Source organism: Paramormyrops kingsleyae, chromosome 18 (genome assembly GCF_048594095.1).
Source record: "Paramormyrops kingsleyae isolate MSU_618 chromosome 18, PKINGS_0.4, whole genome shotgun sequence".
NCBI classification, from domain to species: Eukaryota; Metazoa; Chordata; class Actinopteri; order Osteoglossiformes; family Mormyridae; genus Paramormyrops; species Paramormyrops kingsleyae.
The window spans coordinates 11857375-11884199 of record NC_132814.1 but is presented as its reverse complement, the minus strand read 5'-3'; the positions used below and the strand labels follow the sequence as shown (position 1 = coordinate 11884199).

General features: G+C 45.3%; 1 protein-coding gene across 11 annotated transcripts in view; it reads right to left on the bottom strand.

Moving 5' to 3' along the window:
• Positions 1-24304, bottom strand: part of robo1 (roundabout, axon guidance receptor, homolog 1 (Drosophila)) — a 143136-nt gene extending 118832 nt beyond the window's left edge. For 2 of the 11 annotated variants that reach the window (XM_072701863.1, XM_072701864.1), the window contains exons 1-3: positions 16337-18073; positions 16103-16228; positions 15845-16019 (exon numbers count right to left, since the gene is read on the bottom strand). The gene's annotated coding sequence lies outside the window, so the exon portion shown is untranslated. Of the gene's footprint in view, positions 1-9718; positions 10211-10741; positions 10847-13223; positions 13326-13594; positions 13685-14069; positions 14229-15844; positions 16020-16102; positions 18543-23812 lie in introns of those variants that run through there. The other 9 variants (XM_023827729.2, XM_023827731.2, XM_023827730.2 and 6 more) reach the window with 9 other exon arrangements.
• Positions 24305-26825: the final 2521 nt, after the last annotated feature.

Here is a 26825-nt window from a genome sequence, read left to right as displayed (position 1 = left end):
TGCTGAGCGAAGGGTCACAGGCTTATGCATTATGGGAAATTTACTGCAGGAGCCATAGATGCATTCACTCTTTATATGCAGCAGACATGCAGTATATACACTGATTTACCCAAGTCCGCTTTAATTGAGCCAACAGGCGTCTTATTAAGCAGACTGCAGTCTCTTGAGTCACTGTCACTTGATCCTGTTTTACTGGTGGTGGGCAAAAGCAAGGTAAAATGTATCAGGCTGGACTCCATACAATGTTGTTACAACATCACCATAAACACCTTCATCATGGGCTTGGACAGCATGTCACCACGTCTGCGGTTTGCCATGGTCACGGGAGGATGTACCACATGTACGCCAAGGAAGAGCATGCGCCGGCTAAAAGAGCACATTGGCATGGTGGCCGCGAGGGAGATGCTCCCCGAGTGCCACCCTGTGCCAGCTGCTCCCACAGGCTTAAAGACGCCCATCGCTGCTCACCAGAGGGAACTCACAAGCCAGCATGTGACCGCTGCCCTTAACTTTAATGCAGCATGTCTGTCCAAAAGGAAACATTTTTACTGACACGGTTACACATGCACATACATGCACTTAAGTATACTATACCATGCCTAGGGTTCAGTGCATGCGTAGCATACTATACTATACCTAAGAATAGTATACCAAACCTAGAGGACTGTGCATGTGCAGCCAACTTTACTATTCTTAAGTATACTATACAACACCTAGTGTACTGTGCATGTGTGGCATACAATACTTTAAATAAGTATACTATACCATGTCTAGAGTACTGTGCATGTGCAGCACACTATATCTCAGTATACTATGCCATACTTAGAGTACTGTGTGTGCAGCGTACTATACTATATTCAACCTAAGTATACTATATCAGACTAAAGCTGGCTAAATACTTCAGATGAATCAACCTTGTCTTGACAATATGATACCTCACTGCAGTGCTTACCATTTCAGCACACCACCTGTACAGGGGCTCCAAGGTGAAGTTTTTTGTTTGTTCTGATCCACCCACTGTCCTCTATTGACTGACATAAATGTGACACAATGCAGTTCTTTAGAAGGGCTAATTATGTAGTCACTGGCATGCTTTAACACTGCAGTGCACTTTAAATGGTGTAAATCAACATGTGAATTTGTGTGTTAATAGTAAATGTCTTAGCATGTAATGTTTGCTGTGGAATGCATTTGTTTCATTAGACTTTAACGGAGAGTGTCGTGTAAATTGTTGGCTTCCCTGTCTGTGCCACTGCAAGTATTAAACCAGTAGTGGCTGTTAACAAAGATAGTAACTTCCAATTAAAAAGACCTGTCATTTCCTTTATTAAAATGATTCACTCACTCACCACAATACATTTATGTGGGTCCCATTGCATCAGTCATTCTGCGATCTCTAGGGTTGTGCCGTGACATCGAATGAACAAGGTGGCACCGTGTTTTAAGTATATGACAGATTTTTTTTGCCAATATGTTTAATTTCATTTTATCCAGGTGTCATTTGAGGTTTACGGCCACCATTAAAATACTGTGTGTGCAGCATACTATACTACACCTAAGTATACAGGAGTGTCCACAGAATTGGCTTCCATGCTACACACACTAGTGATGCGTGAGTTGGTGGGTTTGCGTTAACGAATCAAACCAAAATATTTTTATGGTATTCGTTGGCAGATCAGTTTGGATAAAAATTACGCATAAAAAGTATAGATATAGATTTTGATAAAGTCTGAAATATTACTACTATTTTATATTTTGCGTTATAGCCTGTGCCCCCTTGTGCTATTACTAGGGAACGCAGTGTACACATTTGGCGTACCGGTAGAGGTGCTACTGTAAATATACAGTATCAAACTTAGAGTACTCTGTGTGCAGCATACTATACTCTACCTTAAGCACAATACACCAAAATTAGTGTTCTATTTGAGTGCAGCATATTAGACCACAGTTCGAATACCATGTGTGCAGTATACTATACTATACCTAAGCATACTATATCAGACTTAGAACACTATCTGTGCAGCACTCTAGACTCCACCTAAGTATACTCCATCAAACATAGAGTGCTGCATGTATGTAGCATATTTTACCATACTAAGAGTACTGTGTGTTTGCAGAAGCAGTAACACACAGTCATGCTAACACACATGCAGGCAACATCCCATCCCTGATTTGTCGGGGGAGCTCACGAGCAGCTGCCGTTTCTGTCCCCAGTGCCCCCCGAACCCCCAGCAGAGAAACAACACTCATCAGAATTCAACTGCAGAGCAATTACCCAGGCTGCTCTGGGAGGCCTGTGGAAGTTATTTTGTCACAGGTGCTCAGTTGCAGATCCCTGAGGCCTGTGACTGGTACTGTAGCTCCACAGCCCCCCACCTGACCTCCTCACCTGGGGTCACCATTGTTTCTGCCTGCCTGCACAGGTGTTTCCCACATGGAACTCACACTCGAGACACTTATTGTGTTCACAGGAGTTCAGTTGAGGATACTGGCAGGGGGTGCAATGGTGCTTGTAGACTTCTAAAATTCCAGCTGAAATCCTGCTCCATCCCAGACTGCGTGACAGATTCACAAACCTACCTCCTTGGAATTATTATGGGATGGAGGACTAGTGCGGCTCAGGGATCCTTAGTAGAGGGGAGGGTTACAGGGTCAGAAAGAAGATGGATAATTACAGCACAGGAAGCTGCGTTCCTCGTTAAGTAAATGAGCTCTAATGAAGAGTGAACCGCAGGGAGCGGCTGGCATTCTTGTCCTTAATGAAAGGGTATCTCTCTCTCTCTCTCTTTTTAAAATAAACAAGTTAATGAGTCAGTTTAGTGAACATTAAACTGAGACACCAAGAAAGCTGTGGGTCTGTCTCCACTTCCTCTTTGCCGGTTAGAAAAGAGTAGTGGCGTCTGGTACCAGCCCCACCTCCTGGAGAGGGTGACTGGCCCCCACTTTCAGTTACACATTCCCAGCCGTTCTGGATTTTTAAAGAGTGGCAAGACTGGGAGAAAGAGGGAGCGGTTGTTAGTACAGAGAGGCAGGCGGTACTGCAGTGGAGGGGGGTTAGGGTGTTATAGAAAGTCAGCGGCTACACATTCAGCCACTCTGCACAGGCATAGCTACATCAATGAAATACTGACAAGGTCAGAACAGGGGTGTTTCTCAATCTGCGTACTTCACCATACTCGTGTTCTCGTGTTCCTGTTATACGTCGTCTTCCAAAGCCTAAGACCAGTTCTAATACTCAAGAACAGACGTAGAAAAGCTCCATCGAACGAGAGCGATCCCATGATTCATTGCGTCACAAGATTGTTCTTGGGAGGCAACTTATAGCTTAGCAAGTCGGGTCTTGCCAAGACCACAAGTACGGTCTTTGCGTTCTTGGTGTCGAGAAACACCCAGAGTGATTAATGTGGGGCTGATGACGGACAGGTCAGGCCTGTGACATCACTTCTCTAAACGCCGGGATTTCTATGGTAATGATGTTTATAATGAGGGGATTCGTTACTGACAGCACCGTAGTGACTGACGCTGGTGTAGCAGACATCGGTCACTGGGGCACTTCTCTTTCATTACGATCAAGTCGAGTTGCGAAGAGTCTAACCGGCCATGATGCAAGCGAGTGACATTCCGCTGCCTTTAAGAACATCGGACCATGATCGCTGCCCCTGCAAAGCATAAATACAACTTCTATTTCCAAACAACCATGGCATGAGGCTCAGTGGGTTTGGACGCTGTACCTGTGATCAGAAGGTTCTGCTTGAAATCCCAGGGAAGGCGAAGTGATTTCACCATTGGGCCCTTAAGCGAGGCACTTAACCCCCAACTGGATAAAAGCATCTTCTAAATATTAAATATTTCCCAGCAATTACTTCTCCAATGACTTTGAAGAAATCAGGATCTCAGATAGAGAAGCCAGATCTCATACTTTCAGACTTTCATGCTCATGCAAGAAATCTTACGGCAAATATATATTATTCCATTATAAACCTAAAATTAGCTACATCAAAAGCATTGGGGTCATTTGCAAACCCTAGTGACTATTTACAAGGTAATAAAACTTACATGCAATTTTTCAAATTGAAAATCTCACGCCAGCCAGCTGACCAAAACTGGCAACCCTGCATCCCCCAGTATCAGCATGTCAGTTCATATTCCGTTTTTTCGAACCCCTGTGACCCCAAATCACGATAAAGTCCATTGTAACCCCTTTGTGAAAACACACTATACATTGTATGCCACTATCTGGAATGCACCGCTTGATAAGCTAACAGGTATGCCCAGTGCACGCCGCTATGCTATACTCCTCATGCCACAAGGCCATAAAGCACGTCTCCCATCAGAAAAACACAGACAATAACAAGGAAGTGCGACCGGACACGGGTGTTAGGTAGATTCCAATTAAAATGATGCATTTTCCCAGGTTCGTTTAATTAAGGCCTGCCGATGTATTCAGTGACACCCATTAAAATAGTAATTAGGAATAAACTGAGCGCTTTTCCCGCTAAACCGGCGATGTGGAACGGTGGAGTAAAGAAAGATAGCGGGATGCCAGGCTATGGTGCCCCGATGTGGAAATTTTGACTGGCAACTGGCTAACCCCTGAGTCACTTGCTGGGGGTGGGGGGGGGGGGGGGGGGGGATTGCTGGCAGTGAAGCTTGCCAACACCGATTAGCAGAATGACATTTTTTTTTATTCTGTGGAAAACAAAGGATCGTTCAGCAGGCCAGATTTAAGGATGAATTATAAGCATGGGCCAATGCTGTAATTCCTATTTTAAGTGGTGATTGAACCTAGGAAATCCCTTGTCCTCCACTACGGAAAAGAGCTGATCGTGTAATGCAATCATGGCCATTATTTTAGCGGTCTTTGACTCAGGTGCTGCTAATTTTGAATACTGATAAAGTTCAATTATAGGCCAACAATATCAGCCGAGATAAACACAACGGGCCGATGCCGCTGTTGGTCTTTTAAAGAGTATCAACCATCGGCACTTTATTTATCCTGGATCCTGCCGGAACGCATTCCAGGACCTCTCTGTTTCTCACTGTTGCGTTCTGACACCTATTTGGGCAGATCTAATAGCTCTCTAGTTCAAAAAATGAAAATAGCGTAAAATAAAATAAGCATGTATTTTAATTTACAGACCTATTTTCACATCCTTTATTAGTTTATTCTTAAAAATACACAGTTTTGTATGCCTTCTGGGACCTGCGGCTGCCTGGTTATCTCTCCGCTCTCATACACCCTTCGCATTCCGGCACCTTCTGATTTAAGCACTGCCAATACCGATATGTTAGCCGATATATCGTGTGTCTCTAATGCCAGGAGATGCCCGTTTGTTGCGGGGAGAGGAGATGCTGGGCCAGCGAGAAGGTGGCTGTCTCCCCTTGTACAAAGAGTTGCCCTGTTAGGAAGCCAGACGCCGCTGAAGTCAGGCCCGGTGTTGTCGTGCGGCACCCCCGCCTGCCCTGCCCTCCCGCTCCGTCCTCCACGGGGGCCGCGGTGGCGAGACACGCGGGGCCTCAGCGCCCAGGCAGATTCAGGCTTTGAGAAGCAGAACAAAGAGAATAGACGGCTGGAACGTTGTGGCTGTGATGGTGCCGCCTTGTGAATTTAAATGAGGCTCTGGGTGGTGTGTGGGGGGGGGTGCATACCTGGGGTTGTTCGCGCGTCCCTCATGACGCTTCACTGACTGCTGCTATTATTCTCATCAGTGGAATTATTTCTGTGTAGCAGACACTGTAATCCATTGCTTACAGCTCCTACCCCCCCCATCCCCCTCCACCCTAGCACCTGGAGCCACCCCCCCCAACAGGAAAGGTGGTCTCCCCCCAGCAACCATCCATTTAATGGGACAAATGTTACGGGGTTGAAGTCAGGGGCACAAACACCCAGCGCTCAGCATTTGGGTTTCGGGTCGTCGGGTTTATAAAACTACTGCGCAAACCACTATTTTTCAGCTAGAACCAAACAACGCTGCTCAGATCCCAACCCAGGACTATCATCCATCTCTTTGGGCAGCTCTGCCGTTTAACTGATCAGCGGCAGAAGGATTACAAGCAAATCCATACCCTCACACCCCCCTCCCCCCAAGAAATCTCACTTTACAGCCCAGTTGGATATTAATAAAACCACAATTGCATATTATATCCAAGTACCCATTAGGGCTGGGGCCAGCATGTGCAGATAAGGATTAAGCAGATGTTGATATCACTTTTAATTTCTGAGTGGCACCAGAAGAAAATCATCTCACATTCAGAAACCCATTGATGCTCACAAATCTCACACATCTCAAACATCTCACACAGAAGTGAATGAGGAATGCAACCACTCATTTTTTCCCATATCCTACATGGTTATTTATATGGAGATGCCCCATGAATCCTAAATTTCTTCTTAATTTCGTGCTTCTCTCATTTTCCACTCTTCTCGGGGGCTTAGCACGGCCGGTATGTACTGGGGCACCTGACTGAGCTCTTTAAATGTGTCACGCATCACCCAGGCACTCCGCAAGACTTTCTGAGAGAGAGCGCAATCACATCCAATCTATGGTCCCCCCCCTCCCCACGCCTCCTCTCCAGTCCAGCTCAAACTCATTTCTCATCCCCGGAGAAGCAGAAAAGAAACATCTGCAAGTGGGAGCGAATGATCCGAAGCGATTTACATGGAAATCACTGCCATTCTTCAAGCGCGACACTCAACAAGTGGACGAGCTGGACGGAGGCACTGCTCTGATTATCAGAAACAAAATAAATAATGGATCAAAGACAGTAAGGAATCACAATCACAATGGATCAAAGACAAAGAAATTGTGGCTGAAAGACAGACACAGAGTGGGCTTTGCGTGTTCTCCCCGTGTTCATGTAGCTGCCCTCTCGACAGTTCAAAGACAGGCAGTTCAAGTTCAATTGCAGACTATTAACTGCCCCTATAGCGGCTGGCCGTGTGAGCATACTTGTATTTGCCTGCCCTGGAATGACCTAGCATTCCGTCCTGGGGGGGGCACACCCCAAGCAGGCAGCCCCAGCCTCAGCGTGCATCGCTGCAAGCCAGGCTCAAAGAAGGGTTATTCAAAAGAGGACGGACTGATGAAAGGAGGAAAATGATGAAAGGACGAGAATTTAAAGATGGCAGCGGTGCTGGTGGGTGCTTCCGTTCGCAGTGTATTAATCTGGTCCAGTAAACATGTGTGTCAGGGCTGAGAGAAATAGCAAGGAACACAGGGAAAGTGCCAGAAACACATATAAGGACAGAGAGGAACAGAGTCATATAAACACAGAGACACTAAGAGGCATAAAGAGAGAGGAACAGAGAGTCATATAAACACAGAGACACTAAGAGGCATAAAGAGAGAGAGGAACAGAGAGTCATAAACACAGAGACACTAAGAGGCATATAGAGAGGAACACAGTGTCATATAAACACAGAGACACTAAGAGGCATAAAGAGAGAGAGGAACAGAGAGTCATATAAACACAGAGACACTAAGAGGCATATAGAGAGAGAGGAACAGAGAGTCATATAAACACAGAGACACTAAGAGGCATAAAGAGAGAGGAACAGAGAGTCATATAAACACAGAGACACTAAGAGGCATAAAGAGAGAGAGGAACAGAGAGTCAAACACAGAGACACTAAGAGGCATATAGAGAGGAACACAGTGTCATATAAACACAGAGACACTAAGAGGCATAAAGAGAGAGAGGAACAGAGAGTCATATAAACACAGAGACACTAAGAGGCATAAAGAGAGAGAGGAACAGAGAGTCATATAAACACAGAGACACTAAGAGGCATATAGAGAGGAACACAGTGTCATATAAACACAGAGACACTAAGAGGCATATAGAGAGAGGGGAACAGAGAGTCATATAAACACAGAGACACTAAGAGGCATATAGAGAGGAACACAGTGTCATATAAACACAGAGACATTAAGGCATGGGTGGCCAATCTTATCCGCAAAGGGCCGATGTGTATGCAGGTTTTTGGGATAACCTGTAGGTCAGCTGTTCAAACCCAGGTGTGAGCAGGGACGGATTATGGGGCCCTATAGGGTCAGGGGCCCTTGTAGGCAGAGGATCAAAGAATGTAGGCCCTCTAAAATAGACAAACGAAAATACATTGTTGATAAGCGTTGCAAATTGTTTTGGGCTAGGGGCCCCACAGGCCCCCTGCACCCCAAGGGCCCCTGGGCAGCGGCCCCGCTGGCCCGGTCCGTAATCCGTCCCTGGGTGTGAGGACTCTTCAGCCAATCAGTCCTCTAATTAGTAATCTAATCAGGGAGTTGCAGCGAAAACCTGCATACACAGCGGCCCTTTGCAGATAAGACTGCACTAAAGCATGTAGAGAGAGAGGAACACGGAGAGTCATATAAGCACAGAGACACTATAAGAGACATATATCACAATAAAAACTAACAAGAATTTCTTCCGTTCTTCAAAATGTTACTGATATCTTCTTCGGGTGGCTAGATGGACACCGCTTTGGTTCCCAAACCTCTCCTCAAGGGCACCTCAGCCATTCCCTTTAATTGTTAAATTTCACCACTCAAATTAATTAATTTAACAACTTAATTGATTTTAATGATTCAATGAAGCATTGCTTAGCCAAACAAGGTGTGTTAGCGAGTCAAAAAATACATTAAAATATAGGATGGTTTCTGCCAAAACGGGGGTTTTGATATAGCTAACACTCTGACAGACCTAACATCATAGTTTTACACAGATATAAAGATCATTTGACCACCTGAGACTTTTGCACAGTACAGTATATCGCTACTTCCAAACAACACCGCATCAATGTAACACAACATGATAAACCTGTAAATTATTTATTCATGTAATGAAGCGCTCATCAGAAAAACATCCAGGAAGCAATCACAAAACGGGGAAAAGTGGCAGAAACTCGAGTGTGGTTGAGTAAAACTCCTGGGCAACCAGCAGAATTAGGCAGAAGGCTAATTGATTCTGCCGGTCATCAGGCCGCCGTGGACCTGGCAGAGTTCTAGACTGGGGCTGGGAAGGGGGCCGTGAGCCAGGGTTCCTGGCTGTATCACTCAGACATGCATGAATGCATGAGGCATGAGCTAGGAATCAGCACTCAAAAGGAAAAGAAGAAAAAAGGAGGGAGATGTGTGGCTCATCAAGTTAGGAGGCTGTGTCAGTAATCAGCCGGTCACAGGTTTCAATCTCAAGGTCGTCAGCGATTGTTTTTTTACCTTTTGAGTCCTTAACCCTCAATTGCTCCAGGGATTGTCTGAACCTGCTGTCTCAATTGTATTTTGCTTTGCATTGAAGTGTCTGTTAAATAAATTAAATGTAAAAAGACATAGTGAATGAGAAACTCCCCACGCTGTGATATTATGCCTCTCCTTTCTGTATTGTGTGTCTTGTATTTATTCTCAGACTGCTTTATGTCTTAATTGTTAGTTGTCTTTTGTCGTGTCTGCAACAGTAGCGACCTGGTGCCAAAACAAATTTCCACCAACCTTGGTTGTGTAGCAATTAAGATTATGATTCTGATTAAGCATCAGCGGTGCAACTGACGGAATGATTTGGACCGAGTTGTGTGTGTCGGGGACAGGAGTAACACTGGTGCCTGAAATACACACACACGCCCTGGTTTCTGTCCTTGTGAGGACACCGGTCGGTGTGTGTGGAATAGGAATGAGGCCAGCTTGCTGTGCCGTGGAGGGTGCTGACCTCACCAATCTCATCTCACCTCCAATCCCCTCATCCGCGTGCTCCTCCTTATCTCAGCCGCTCCCTCCCACACTCTCGCCGTCTATCACGCGCTCTATCTCTTTCTGTTGTCCCTCCATATCCCTCTTGACGGTCTATCCCTTTTGGTCTTCATCGCGCTCATCCCTCCGTTCAGCAAATGCACAGACACACAATCACATGCACAGCAAAAGATCACAAATACACAAAAAAACACACATGAAACCAATAAGTTACAAAGAGATTAGGCTACGGAGGGAATGAAGTGGTTAACAATCGGGATGCTGGTTGGAATTTCTGAAGGAGAGCAGCTGCTTCTCCCCTGAGTGAGATACTTGACCTGAAAAGTTGCATAGGTGGGTAAAAAGCGCTTGATTCCACACTGTGCCAATCCTTTCGGAAAAGAGCATCTGCTGAGCGGCCAAATGATTAATGATGCTTGTTGAACTGGTCCTTACTGGATGAACTGGAAGGGGATGCAACTCCTGGGAGACTGGAAGAATGGAGCACCAGTCGATGGAGAACCATGTATACATCATTAACACATTCAATAGCCCCCACCCTACCTTATTTCTTCATATGGGGGGTATGAGTCTCAACCCCCACCGGCTGACCCTTCCCCCAAAAACTACCTCCATTGCCACTATCTACTCCAAGCCTACCCATCAGCTAAACCCATCCTACCCTTCTTTACACTGGCTTGGCTCAATACACTCTCACCCTGCTGTTTGCACACTACAGCAATTGTTTAATGACTTAAGTGGCATTAATGAATGTAGATAAGGGGGCACCGTGGAGTGTCACCAGAGAGAGCAGGCTTCCGTGTTTCCCAGGGGATCACAGATGGGACGTGCTCCAGGTGCCCCTCGACCTTTGCCCTTGTCCAAATGGTGCTAATTGTTGCCCAATAATCAGCCATAGATGACCTAATGGTCATGAAGCATCCCAAATCCTCGCTTCCTCACTCTGATTGGCTGTTAAAATGGATAACAGCGCCACATGCAGGCTGCCCGTCTCATTGTACCTGTCTGTGTGCGTTTGTCTGTCTATCAGCCACACAGGTGTTCCTATGCATGCCTGTCTGGCTGATGGCTTATTTGTCCATTAATCTTCCACAGATGCTGCCCACCTAAAAGCAAGACCAGCTTTATTACTGTGTGTGTTTTGAACAAAACGTTTTCTTTTCATCCACAATAAGTATTGACTTTACATGACTACAAACTTTGTCAGTTAGTCATCCCTAATAGCAAATCTCAGATAAGTGTTCGTTCAATAACTTCGACAGCAAAGATTTATATAATTCAAAACAAACTGAACAGGGCCAGACACTTATTTTAAACTACATCGAGGGGTGGGCCATTCCGCAAGGTAAGCCTCCGCCCTCATAATCAGAAGATTGCTGGTTTGAATCCTGTCCCATGATAGTCCCATGTCTGTTGGGCCCTCAAGCAAGGTCCCTATTCCCAAAAAAAGCTTTAGGGATGCCTGGCCTGATAACTGGATGGCCCTATGCTCGAACCCAAGCCTTTGCTCTCAATTGTGCATGCCTAAAAGCAGAAGAGATGAGATATGTGAAAAGTAGCATTCCAACGTTGTTGTGCATATTGCACATTTGCACAGGTGGACCAAAGTAGTAAACAAGACCCTCATTAAAAACCCAAGAGGCAAAACAAAGAATAGAATAGAAGCTTTACTGCCATTGTATACTAAATACACAACAAAACTAGGCAAAGGAGAGCTAGGAGTCGCCTCACGCTCGTGGGTCGGATTGAGACCCTGGATGAAGAGTCACACTGAGCATTACCCATTAATATCAGACAGCACTGACCGATGCATCTTGTTAGACTGTGGAACCAGAGCCCAAGACTTCATACATGCATTACAGGCTCCATTGCCCACATTCACGATACTCCTGAGAGAACAGACCTCTGCTTGCTCTTTGGACCACGATCAACTCCTCGATACTGTGCCAAATCCTGCCAATTATACTGTTTATATCAGTCCCCTCTGAGGCCGAGGTCCGGTCTGGAAGCCACTGAGGACACCTGGAGGTTACTCCACACATCCCACCTGGTCATCATGCACCCCGACAAGGACAATCAGAGAGTCACCGAACGCTCGGCTCAGAAATATGGGGACAGATTGATTTGGCCAGATCTTATCACAATTCCTCTGATCAAACGTCCAAGGACAGACGCATTGTTCCACTACAAATCATTGCTCTGCCGCCTGGCCTAAGTGAAAGTTGACTGAAAGAGTGAAGGGAGTTATTTTTAACGGGGGGTGGGGGGGGCGTGGTCTCATCATGGGGCTGTCGATTCGCAGGAAGTTAAAATAAACGACTACCTAGCCAGTTTCACTCTACACAGCACTGGGAACAACACCCCACCCCGCACACACACGCATCCCCTCTCTCTCTTTTATCTGGCTGGACCACCTTGACCTGTAAGTAAAGGACAGATGTACTGATTAATACATACAGTGAGACAAATGTACAGCGGGAGCAGTGGACAGACAGACAGGAAGACAGGACAAATGGACAGCGGGAGCAGTGGACAGACAGACAGGAAGACAGGACAAATGGACAGCGGGAGCAGTGGACAGACATCTACAGCAACCGACATACACATGGCCAACAAACAAGGCATCCATAAAGACACGCGTGACAGAGAGACGAGCACAAGGACAGGGGACATGAACAGACTGACGTACGACGGATCATCCTGATGCTATCGTCTGTGTAAGCCCCTCGGCCACATTACAGTTAATTGATGCTATCTCTCCTGAAACAGCCGGAAAATCTGTATTGATCACCGTCTTAAACGGGCCAATCTGTGCTCCGAACTCCTTCATTACGCTACAATCAATGCCCACTCCACACATCTCGCTGAAAAAAGGTACAAATCCTACCACACAGACTGTGTTGATTGAGCAAAAGCATTTTAAACATTTATTTAGCAATATTTTATTTAAAACTATCAAAGACATTTAAAATGATATCTTTGCAGTTCATGTTGGCCTGTTCTTTTTCTCTGCCTGGGTGTGATTATGCATTATAAATGAATTGTTATACTAGTGAACATTCATTCTTATATATCCATATTTATATCATTCTACAGCAATGCATACCAGTTGTAATGTTTGACAAAGATCATAAAGACCCTGTTCTGGATAAGCGATATGGAAGATGGATGGATGGATGGATGGATGGATGTTCAACAAAGAGTTCTATTCCTGTACTGTCTTTGGAAAAAAAAAGAAGCCAGACAGCAGCCTCTCATGTGCAGACATAAAGAGAAAGGGGAAGTGAGCGATGGATTGAGGCTGTGCTTCCATGGAGACCACAAACCAGGAGGTCTGCTTTATGCCAGTCTGCCTGCTCACATCTGAAGGGGCACAAGGCTGGGGTGGGGTGGGGCCAAGGTCTCTATGGTAACCACAGTGAAATACAGCCCGAAACGAATAAGGGAACGCCAGGTGGAGGGTGTGGCCGATGAGGGTCTCACCACAGCTGTACTGATGCCGCCCCAATCCCTAACACTAGGTGCCTGGAAGGTCTGTCTTCCTCTCTCTTCCTTCATCCTCACCCTCCATGAAACACCGAGCATCTGCCAAGTTGGTACAGGGCAGACAGCAAACACTGTTAGCTTGCTAAGAACCAGTTACCCTCACTCTGCTATACTTAGTTGCATGCGTGACAAAAAAAAAAAAAACATAAATAGTAAATATGTTCAGAAGGCAGACAAAATGCTGGATCTCCTCTAGACAGGCGTGTTTGGAAAGGGCACATGAACGCCCACACAGTTACTTCATAGTGGAGGATTATGACGGAGGCGGCTAGTAGGACGGGCTGACTGAAGAGGGAGATCAAACCCACCATCACCGAGACAGCCAGCCATCACACGCTCACGTGCTGTCTTTGGCTCCATGTCTATTGGGCCGTCTCCCTATTAAAGGCCACGCAGAGCTGGAGGGGAGACGAAGGAGACGTGTCATTCAGCCGGGCGACGCCCAGAGCCGCCGGCCGGGACAATGAAGAATAAGTTCAAATAAACCTCTCGCTTTCTCCCTGTCTTAATTTGGTCTATTTCAGTTGCGCGGGCATGACACGGGGACAACAACGCTACCGGCAAACAGCAAACAGCCGTCAGACATCCCATAATTCCGCGGGACAGCGGAAACAATAAAGCCACAGATAAAACAAAGCGCTGACAGAACATGGAGATGTGACATTTCTCTATTAAAAAACACATCTCCCGCCTCACACTCTCTCCAGTTTCCCCAAATCAAATTTGTTTTTTTTAAGCTGCGGGCAAAACATCGCTCTGCAATCGCGGAATTAAAAATATTACTTCAAAGCGGGATGTTGGAGCCGCCGAAGTAAACTGTCGCTTCACTAAATTACAGTCAGTTAGCGTCTGACAGTAATTCTTACGGATCACATCGTCCTACTAAGACTCTTTTAGTAACAGACAGCCCGTGTCTCCAGCGTGGGGCTCCTCCGTTTTCCCATGCCGTTCGCACGGCTCCCAACCACTGCTCTAACCACGCGTGAACGGCGCCCTGCCTCCCATCACGCCCCCCGCAGCAATGTCTGTGGAGCTGCTGCTATTTCGTTTCCAAGAATCGTTCGCATCGCGATTCGTGTTCCTCGGACCGAAATTGCCTCTTACAGCAGCCTAGTAGAGCATTCATGTATAATCACAGTGTGTGCAGGCTACTTACATACCACAATGTGTAACTACACAAAAGGCACAAAGTATTATTTTCTGAATCAGATCGAGTCGCATAGAGATTCAGTATTTTTTATTTGTATTTTTTGCTTTTTATCACAATAACCTTAGCGATTCTCTGGCAAAGACAGCATACACCGTGCACGCATTTCTACAGGTTGAGGATGTGTTGTGTTTGCGATCCCGTAATAGCTTCACGCGTGTCCTGCTAAAAACCACCTGATGTTCGGGAGGAGATGGAAGAGGTCCGTTCCTGCGTGGTTCTTATATTTGACTCCCTTTCCGTATGTCTTGCAGCCCCCCCCCCCCAAAAAAACCGCGTTTAACCTAAGAGTACTTTTACGTAAAACAGCAGGAAATAATTTAAAACAAAAACAGCCTTCCATTTTCAAACGTTTCTTTTCATTAATTCAAGTCAAGTAACTGAAAAATCACTCGTGAGGTTTCCACCTGTCCAGCTGTGTGCAGAAATGATGAGAGCAAGGCGAGAGCGGGGCTTGTAATGACATGACCCCCATGCTCCCACGGACATGTTTGCACGGTAATCGTGTCGCGTGGAGAAAGAGTGGTGTTAGAATGAGACTCCGAGATTGTCACGCGGTTCATCTTCCGTTACAGCTTCCAGCGGGCACGGACGGAGGAAAGCACGCAGTGGGGCGCACGGACCGCAACCATGCTGTTAAAATGCTAATGCCTCTGGATGCCATTTGTTTTGCTTTTTCTGGCTTCTCCATGGCATTGTAATGAAGGTCTGGCCTACACTGTGCCTGCTGCTTTCATTAATATTGCATCACGCCTCAAATGCGAGGAGAGACAGGGGGCAGTACGAGGCGGACATACAGAGGTGCGTGGGAGGCGCCAGCCGTTAATTGCACCTTTCTCTCTATGCGCTTTTTTCATTCGAGAACAGCAGAGAGCAGCTGGAAGGATCACCAATGAGAAGCCAACCACCCCCACCCCCCCCAGCAGGCCCATCCCCTATAAACCTAACCACGGAGCAGTGCATGTTGGGAAAAGCTGAGCATTATGGGTAGGGGACCCCACAAAAGCTTCTACAGTACTTCTCTAATGTATAAGAAAGGCATCCAGGACATAATCCATGTGAAACATGAGTTAAAAATACCAAATAAGCAGCCTGTTTTGTAGTTCTGTAAGATCTGGTTGCATACCAGGCTAGTTAATTCTCTTCAATGCTGTAAAAGATGGTGGTTCACCAGACTAACCAGCTCTTTCAGGTGTTGAAAAAGCTGGTGGTTCCCCCAACTAACCAACCCTCTGTTGTGTTGTACTAAATGATGGTTCACCTGGCTAACCAGCCCTCTGTGCTGTGGTAAAAGCTGGTGCTTCACCCAGCTAGCTGGTCCTCTGAGGCTCAGCGTGATCTGCTGGCTTACCCGCCGGGCTGCAGGCTGTCCAGGAAAGACACGAGGTGCCAGCATCACAGATGTGCACGCAGATGGCGCCGCGCCATTCCCCGCAGATGCCCGTCCGCGCTCGTGTTTTTCAGCGAGAGCCGTTTGTCTCTGACACGACGCATCTCCCTTCAGTCACTCAGCGAGCAGCGATTTCCTGTGTGCAGGCGAGAGGGACTCAATTATGAGGAGGAGGACAAAATGATGAATATGTAAATGGCCACAGTCACAGACACTCACCGGTGGTATACAAGGAACAGGTATCACTGCCTCTTTAGGGTCAGCCTTTCCAGGGCGTTTGTGTAGTCTAGCACAGCCACATCAACAGGCAGAAAAGAGCTTTTTCTGGAATGCCTGGAACGTTGACTTTTATGAAAAACACAGGCTGTTGTGAAAGTAGCCCGCCAATTAAAAGTTAAATGGATGTTTATGATGAACCTATCATATGGGGAATACAAGCATGAGCCGTAATACCTGTGTCTCTCCCCTGTGCCAATCCTCTCTATCCCATAATACGGCTCCAGGTGGCTATAATCTCCAGGCGCCTGGAGGTTTAATTCCGCAGGACGCCCAGAAACCACCACCCTGGTCACTATAAATATTTTTAAAACAAGCACGGCATTTAAATTTGGGATTAACGTTCCCACATGACCTAAAGGCCACACGCGATAAATGACACAAACTGGGAATCATCATAAACACAAACATGCACAGATGCATACACCATGTCCCCTGGGAGGTCACTGGGTCACCTGCATTTACCAGCCATCTTTCAGCTCTCTGTTTAACCCCCCCCGCATTTCCTTACACCTCCCAGACCAGCTGGCACCTCTCCCCGGGGGACTGGCTGACATCTCGCGCTTCCTCGTTCATCAACGGAGGCCGTGACGCTTGAAACTAATGGGTAATGAAAAGAACAAAGGTCAATGTCCTGATTTTATTACTCAAATTAACTGGTGCTCGTAATTGTTTTGTCGATACGAAATAAATCATCCGATGTCTTGAGCTGAGAAAGCTTTTGATTTAGGGTTAATCGTAAAGGCTGTTTTATGTTTTGAAGTGTCATCCACATATTTCGAATGAATATAACACCTTAAGACCCAAATGTTCTATGGATTCCTTTACTAACCTGATCCCTCTTTACGTTCTTTGAATGCTGTTATGTTGCACTTCTGGCCCTTAAATAATCTTACTAGGTTCCCACTTTGTTAAAAGTTGCTGTGTAGTTTATGTGAGGTTGTGCAGCTGATGGTTCGCTCCTGTTCCAGTGCTGCTCATGTTTGTACCTGGGCGGTCATTGGAAGTCCAGCCTAGCTGCACTCATGTGTAATCGAGTCCTTGACAGCATCAATGTTTGCAATGTGCAGTTTTCCCACACATATATGTGATGTTGGATAAAAGCGTCCTCTAAATATGTAAACGTAAATGTAAATAACATAGTTCTGTATTTCAGAATTGGACAAAAGTCATGTCAGATTAAATTCCAAAGCTGCGGATTTTGTGGGAGAGGTGCAGACATTAAGCATTCCTGTAGCACTATCCTTATCCTGAGTCTACCCACCCCAAAGCCACAGTTTTCTTCTCTCCTGGGAAGATACGGAATGCGGGGCAGGTACTTCAGGCAGTCATGCCTCTCTTGTTAAGCCCCAGGATAGAGGAGCGCTGTGGAGATTTTATATGAGTGGGAATCGATGCACTGTGCTGTCTGCGAGGGCCTGAGTGCGTTCAGCGCTACGCGAGCGCCGAGATTAGCCAAAGCGCTTCAAAGGTGCTGGCTGAGAGGCATCGTAAAGCCAGCCATAATAGAGATGTCCGGTGTTTGTCCTCCCATTAAATACACTCGGCTTGACCTTTTTAAAGCTTCAGCAGCCATGAGGTGAATGAATGGGGGGGGGGGCAATCCAGCCGACACATTACTGTAGCTTCTGTGCTGATATTCTCAGCTACTCGGAGGAAGTGACACCATGGTAACAATAAAGGTGAATCTTCAACGGGGTGACACTAACCTCTCCCCGCTCTCGCCCAGAAATGCAATGACATCATCACCTTATAGAGAAAGCAGGGTCAGACAGTGCCTGGTACGATTGGGACTTACTGAAGGACTCAATGATGAAACCACTCTGCTGACCTTAGGATTTGAACCCATTCTGATCCCATTCACAACCTTCGGACCCACAGAGCCACGCCTCTCCCTAATTAGCCCAACAAAATGTTCCGTCTTCTCTGGTGGTTGATTAATGAGTTGCTCCAGGTGCCCCCACTACCTAAAACGATACATCAATAGACTAAAAAACTATTAAATATTATTCACTATAAAATAATTTCAAAGAGAATGTGACACTATCAAACGAGAGAAATCACATCAGAAGAACAACAAACCGGCAAGCTTACATTTTCACATCACTCATATGCAGCTACCAGAGAGAGTGCAACAGAGAACTTAGTGAATAAAACCATCTCAATAGCGGTAACCTTAAAACATCACATTCTGATCCAGTGTGTGTCAACTGCATCCACAATGTGCGCTAAAGACACATTTACCAAAGATAGCATACACCAGGGCTATCCAAATCACGGTTCTCAAGGTCCAAGCACTGCTGATTTTCCAGCCGCCTTTTACCTGTGAGCCAAGTGTGAAGCCTCTGACCAATCAGAATCAGTAATTATTGAACTAACTACCTGGGAGAACTGAAAACACGGCCTGGATTTGGAATCAAGGTCTAAATTTGAAGAGTCCTGCCATAGACCATACTGTAGATAACTTTACAGAAAGGGGCAAATTCCAATAGAATATAAAACAAGTTCTTGCCATTCTCCATGCTTTCCTGGCATAAAACGCATAGATCAGGCTCGTAAAATCCAGGAAACAGACTATGCATATGCATGCCAGAGAATATACAACAGTATTAAAAGTGTGCCAAAAAAAGATACATTTAGAACTGCTCTCCCTTTTCAGTTTTAACCAATCACCAACTCACAAACCACCAATAAAGGATCACTTTAAAAAAATAGTAATAAAAAAAGCTATATGGCCAATAGGGGCCCCCTGCTCACTCTGAGTCTGCGGCCCAGACAAACCTGTTCATTAATCCGCCCCAGATCTTGCCCAGTGGTCTAACCTGAGGAGGAACATTCTGTAGAATCTCACAGACATTATCACTCGACTTCCTACCAGAAAATCCTACGGATTACAGCAAGACACTTAAGGAAAAGACTCACAAGCAGAAACTCTGAGACATACGTCAAACTTAGACAAAGCGTCCGAGATGGATAATGAGACATGAATAAATTAACACCCTACATGAAAAGCAATTAAATGCTGTTTAAAACACGGTCTCTCACCTAGTGGATCGTGATCCGAAACACGGAAACCATTTTCAGTGGGTCACGGAGTGTGTGGTTAAAAATATATATTGGTAACACTTCATTTAAAGCAGTCTTCATAATACACTATAGTGTTACCAAATTATTTTTCGCCCTTGCTTTACACCTGGCAAACATTACTGCCAGCACATCCCTCATTCCTGCCATATTTTAGTTTTTGGGTTGACTTAATGACCACGTGGGTCCTGAGACCAAGCCAGTTGAGAACCACTGGTTTAAAATATAGTGAGTCTACAGGCTGATTTGAGCATCGCTGTTTGGTAGGCTTCTCATCATCTTCGCTCCAGAAGCGACGGCGCCGCTCCCGGTTCACACAGTGAAGGAGAGAATGAGATTTACAGCTGGAATGTCACCTTCCACATCAAAGTCCATAAGCCCATTATGAGCATCAAAATCATGAGATGCTCAGATAATGTCGACTAACCACCCACAAAGAGGCCCTTTAGGTGCAATAAAATGCTTACAAGCTAATGGCTCTATGACACCGGTCACATTTTACGGAGAGTCTGGAGACCATAAAAGTGAGATGTTTTCTTACTACAAAGTCAATTTGGCTCTTTCAACACAATTTAAGTATCCCGATGTCTGCAGGCTGGTCACATGACTGCATACAAGAACAGAGATGTGACCTTCGCTAGCTCAAACCCATCCTCCACTGCCTCCCTCCCCCCCAAACAGTCTCGCAGAAAACAGAAAGAAAATCAACAGCACGGCTCATTCCCACAAACCATCAGACACGTTCAATTAACTTTCACGGCCAATAATCTCTTGTTATTGTTTCTGCTGACTCAAGGTCTAGCCCTTCCCTCATTTAAAACTTTGACTCTAGATGCCCCCCACCCTTTCAAAAGGCTACTGCAACCCCTTGGACACCCATCACTTGTCAGGCTTCTAACACGGGCACCAGGCACACACACCCAAGGCCATACGTTTAGTTTCAACATCAGCCCCGACCCTCCTGTCCCTTAAACACACAATACCATCCGCGCCCAAATCTAGCTCGTGGTAGTTTTACTTGCACAAAAATGTTCTGAGTACAGAATGAAAAATGACTGGTCCAGTGAGATAACCAATCAGATTGTAGAGGAGGCAAATCCAAGCAAGAGGAGACGGACCAAGGCATTTGATTGGTTTGCGTCACTTCCTCTAGTTGCTTAGACCCACCTCCACTGTAATCTGATTGGCTATCTCTTCGAACCACTCATTTTTCATTCTTCCCTAAGAACATTTTTAGTGTATAGTAGTGTGTAGTATAACTCCCATGAGCCCAAAGCTCTGCCTTTGCTTGTACTGGACAGTGTCATTTCCATGTTGAGGAGAGAGCAACCAGCTAATTGAGAGAGGGAATGCCATCCCAGCTAGCGTCCACGCTTTAGCCTGAGCTGAACGCCTGTCCAATCGATAGCAGCATGAACGATGCGGCCCTCCGCTTCTCGCCTTTAAGGGGAATCAGCTGACCTTTCCAAAGGGCAGGGCAGAGGTCAAGGGGTGGTGGGGGGGGGGGGCAGTGAATCAAGCAAAGCTCAGCGTGGCGTAACTGCCGGCAACCACGTCGACGGACACACCCTGCTGTGTTAAAGGAGTCTAGTGCCCATGAAGGAAAAGCCTATCATTGATATTCAGCTGGCAGTCTGGAGCAAGCATTAACAGCAGGTGTCTTTGGGGTGCGTGTCAGTGCGGCGGGGTCTGCTCTCTGGGTGCGTGTGTGTGTGTGTGCTGGGTAGGAGAGGGGTGCGTGTGGCATGGTCGGGAGTCCTAACAGATAAGCCAGTTGGGGTTTATGCAGGTCGATAATCTATTTATCTCATTTCTTCAAAGGGAAAGTGCTCAGAATGCAGAGCACAGCGAGCCCAGCGGCTCCTCTTGGAGGACAAAGGGCAGCTTTCCCTGGCTGAGTGGGCTGCAGCAAACACACACGCAACCTGCAAGCCTGAGTCAGGGGTCTGGGGGAACCTTCAGGGGGCGCCACATATAGAAGATCAGGAGATAAAAGGGCCCATTAAAGTTTACCGTAAGTTTGTCAGCAGACGGGGGAAGTGATAATCAAACACAATAGCCTCCGTTTCGTTAATTTTGATAACTATAGTAGGAGCCATCAATGAAAAAAAGAGTGAAATGTATTCCTATGTATGGATTTATAGATGGATAAAACATAACAGGATTGACACACAAACAAGGCATCAATATCAAGAATAAAATTAAGCATGAGATGTAACACTGGGTTTTTAATGTATCAGAGCACAACAGAAAACCTGCTGGGATATAATCCTGCCCTTTACAGACCTCATATCTGAAATGTGCTTCTGGGAGTCTGAAGGCCTGGGTCGGAGGTCTATATTAAGCCTAGTGAATAAGCGGGTTATACACAGAAAGGCGTGTAAACACCAATAATGCTGCTGCTGCCCAGATCGTGTGAGTAATACCAGGAGGCATGTAAGAGGGCAGGAGTCCGGCCCTAACATGCCCACCTAAACCCAGTGGGTGCGGGAGGGTTGAAGAGTCACTGTCAGGCAACTGTGACACAAAAATACCTAAGAAATTCTCCTAACATTCTAGAACACATCAAACATGAGCATCAAGTCCTTAAAAATCAGCTCCACACATCAAACATCCTCTAAGCAAACTCGAATTTGACTCGTGAGTCTCCTGCACCCCCTCCAATCATTTAGCAGAAATGCTAGGTGGAGTCATGGACAGAGGATCACGGGTGCGACTGGAACGTCGCCGGTTCAAGTCCCAAGAGTAGTCTGACTGTTTTACCACTAAAGAACTTCAAAATCATTTCCTAAATGTAATCGAATAGGTTCAATACAGGTGCAGCCATGAGAAAGCACTAAAGGTCTGGATGAAAGCAAGTGCTCTCATTACCCAAGCCTTGGACTGTTCTGTGGCTGTCCCGATATTAGACAACACTGCTCTGGGAGCCACAGAGGGCCAGTTCCCTTTCCTGTGCTCCTGTATGTGTTTTTGGGGAATTCCTGAGTAAGAATGAGGTCGCCGTGCCCTTACCAGTCCAGCACTCTTCTTTACAACAGGAACCCTCTAATACCAGCACAACTCAAAATGAATATTTTATAGCCTCTCAGACATATAAGCTTTAAACGTATTTGTAAGTGATCAGTGTGGGACCTGGTGAGCAAATTGCCACATACTGTCATTAATATTCATACTCCCGACCAATGGGATACAGAGCGGGGGTCCTGCCCCCTCCCCTAGGCGCTCAGCTGCATGCTGGAGTGTTACAGCAGACACATCACCAGCCCCATCCCCAGCCACATGCAGTCTGTCACTGGACACTACTGGCCGTCAGATGAGGGGACAGTAGGAGTAGGTGAGGATGAGTTCAAGGCCACTGCCAGAACATTAAGTATCACTTTGCAGTAACTGCACCTTCATAATGCCTTTATAAAGCAGTCATAGAACATTCAATGCACCTTCATAATGCATTCATAAGCAGCATGTAAGTATACCTTAACATCCTAACAGCTTTAATATACATTAACAACAAGTATTATACAATTATAATGTTTATTATTATCATATAATGATTGTTATTAATGTATATTGAAGCTGCTTAGGCATGTTCAGATGTTAAGATATACTTACATGCTGCTTATGAATGTTCTATGAATGCATTATGAAGGTGCAGTTAATGCAAGGCATTACCAAACATTATTTAAATGGAAGCCCTGACTGACTTTTGAAATCTTTTTAAAATAGGACAGTAAGGCTTTTGAAATATTTCCATCCTAGCTTAAATTTTTCAAAAAGCGTGAGTGCATTTTGATTTGATGAAATCAGTCTTGCCATGATTTTTTCCCAAAGCATTAATCTGCTCCTCATTTTTGCGATCAGTTTAGCGCATTTGTAAGGATTCTCTGCATAGTAAAACATCAGCTTAACAAAAGCATACGCACGCACCACGGACCCTGTCTTCTCCCTAAATACACACACCTAAACTCCTTGTTTATTTTCATACCAAATCAGATACCAAATCGCTGGCCTGTACTACGAAGCGGGGTTACTGGCTTATCGGGGTAACTTGTTGGATTTAAGGTAGTCTGGGCAAAATGTAAGTGAGCGAATATGAAGTCCATTTAAACTGTGGTACCTTAAATCCGACAAGTTACCCCGATAAGCCAGTAACCCCGCTTCGTAGTACAGGCCACAGATGCGAATATTCCCGTATAATGCAGAGTTTAGTAACAAAATAAAAACACATTGTTAAACATGGAAGGCCTCTGTGATGTCATCCACTACTTAGTCTGGTTTCCACAATTAACAAATTCAACATCAGAACAGACAGTGAAGGTGAAGGCAAGCAGGTCTCAACTTCCTCTGCCATTAATCACATGCAACACAATCATTTTTTTCTCCAAATTTTTTCAAATAGAAGCGAATATAATCAATAGATTGAATACAAAATCAAACACATCAGTTATTTTATTACAATAATTATGTAGTAATTGGATGTAAAAACCCCTATATGGTCCCTTTAAAACTAAAAACACTGACACAAATAATTAATGAGGGCATCTGGAGAAGCGCCGGACATACCAAACTCACCGTCGCTTGATGAATGTATTGCTGTTTGACCTTTTGAAAAACAAGCTCCGTTATCTGTTCCTTGATAAGGCTTCTGAATAATGTTTGTCCTGCCACCGCACTAATTTACATCCCACAACAAGCCGCATTACATTAAGATCAGCTCGTACAACCACAATCAATTTTCCGCATTTTTCTTTCTACTGACTAGCAAACATAAATATCTCATGATACCATTTCCTTTCGGGATTAGCCTCCGTCTTTTAACACAACCCTTTCCCAGAAAGACTGTGTTACTCGACATTATTTACGGTAATTGAAACATACATACTGATCAGCCTTTTCCTACTTTAAAAATATCTATAATCAACTAAATTAAAGCATTGTTTTGGCTGTCAGGGTCTGCTCGACCATTTCCCCCACTGTGCTGTGTGTTAGCCCGCACCTTTATTTATGTACATGCTATATATACATAATTACATGCGCCTCTCTGTTTCATCCAGCTGACGTCTTTAAATAAAGACAGACGTCTATCTGACGAGACGCTAGCGGCTGCCCCTTAAACAGCCAGAGACTGGAGCATTAAAAAATGGATGAGGGGAGATATGAAGTTGTTATAGATCTGCTTCAAAAATAACCCCAATGCACGGGGTTAAAAAAACACTAGTAAAACTGAAAATACTGTAACCAGGCGTACTGACCCAACAGATGATCTCAATAGGTTTGTGTTTGTGTGTGTGTGTGTGTGTGTGTGTGTGTGTTTTTAAGAAAACACAAATTTAATCAAGAACAGCTAAAATCCCCCCAAAGGGATCATATAGAAGATGCAGCTTTATTTGGACATATTTGGAATTTTCACACATACTTACTGTCAGACAGGAGAAGTGTAACCATGCAAAAAAACCATTTCATTACTGATTTAAGAATGTGATTTATTACATGTTACGCTCATATCTGCAGAGAATCAAGACCTTTTTGTTTTAGTGTAACATTTAGCAAAACTAAAGGAGCTGCAGGAAATTCTTCAGGTGCCTCCAGCCTAACTTAATTCTAAAGGGCAAAAAGATTAAAGAATAATGCAAAAAAAAAGAGAATCAAGGTAAAAAGAAATGAGAGTGACTGGGTGTTTACAAAGGGAAGCAGAGTGCGGATGGATAGGCTGCTCTTACCGATGAGTGATGGCTGTAATATTCCCATGACTGCAGTCCGACAGCCACACACAGCCCTCATAACCTGCCCACAGCTCCACAGGGAAACACTTACAGAACACATACACAACATTCGTCAACAAGCCATGAGCCTTCCTCTGTCTCCCACCCTGACTGATCGTGGCTTCCGTTATCCTGTTCTCCAAATTACCCACAATTCCATGCCAAGGTATGTCAGCCAAGTCATGCTGGAGTAGATGTTTGGTTTGTCTTTCTCCACTGCCTTTATCTTGTATTTCTGAAACAGGGGCCTCTTAAGCCCTCCCACGGAAGGAACCAAATTAATAATGACTTAGTATAAATAATTGACTCCTCATTTTTTGTATATTTTGCTTTTGTGTTATTCAATCAAACAGGACGACAGTCTCATTAAAGCAGCCCCGGGCTGGGATACTGTGTAATTAACCTGCTAAATGACACAATTACAAAGTCATTTCCTGGCTCAATATCACGGCGATAACCTGGAAAATCTCGTGCTGAAGAGTCTGTCAGCTGTGCGCTACTGTGTCTGAAGGGCGTGATGAAAAAGCAGCGGTCGCTTTGCAGCTCGCTGTTAAGCTGCGGATGTAAGACTGGTGACATTAGGAAATGAGAAACGAAGGGCGTGGACATAAATCACCTCATCTCTTTCAAACGCCTTTCCTTTGCTGGAGTTGTCTCTTCATTAAATGCTTCATTAAGTGCTCTCTCCATTAGGCAGGTAAAAAGACAAAAAAACACGCCACTTTGAACAAACACTTTACAGCATTTCCTACATCAATGTAAGAATAAATAACGACAGTCTGAAATCCGCCACACGTTTTGATGCCCGTTTCCGGACGTAGGCCTTACTCTGAAGACACCAGGCGTTTCCACTGGAAATGAGACATCACACTCTGGCAGGACCTACGAGTGACAAGCCAATGACAAAAAGGCCAATAAAAAGAAGAGGAGAGCAGTGCTGACCTGCTCTGATTAACAAACCACAGGAGGTTACATCTCAAAGTTCAGGGTTCAGAGGAGAGGCCCAAGTGACACGGGAGGACAAAGCTGAGCGGTCGATAACTGACGTTGCCGGGAGACGGACCTCCCCGGCAGGTGAGGCCAGAGATCATCGTCACGGCGGCCACCACCTAATGTGGCTCATTTCAACAGCGTCGATGTAACTCTCGGCAAATCATTTGGTGGGCGTTTCCGCTTTGGCTTAAAAACACCGATCTCTCCGAGCCCAGTTCTCCCATTACCCAGATCTGGGAGCCGGCCCCAAGCAGGTCAACACCACGGGTTATTGAATACGACAAAGAACTCAGCCACTGAACCTCAAATTCAGCTGATAATCCCTAAGACAACCTACGAAGTTACTGACGCCATGGTAACTTCGAGGGGTCGGAACACTGCAGTTAGCATTGCACCTGTCCTCAGACCCGGCTCTGTAAAGCTGTACAGCGAAAGCAATGACTCACCAAATCAAAAATACCAACCAGTTCAGCATAAAGAGTCACAGTCACAGAGTACTCAACTGGTTGGTAGAAACAAAATCTTGGTCTGGATTTGTAGTTTCTGGACCTGAAAAGACCAGCACTGTATATAACTATCACAACCATTAAAAGCAAAAAGGAGGGTGGTCACCATGAAGATGCATATTTACAATTAATTTTTAACCAACAATTTCCTTTATTTGCACTTGCCATATAAGCAGGATTCTATAACAGGTAATGAGAAAGGAAAAGACGTAAACGGATAAATGGGCATCACCATACAGGGAGGATACGAGGCTCAGGAAGAGATGCATGATGTGTCAGCAGTACTCCAAGCAGACGCGGGGATCACATTTATTTTTTTGCGCA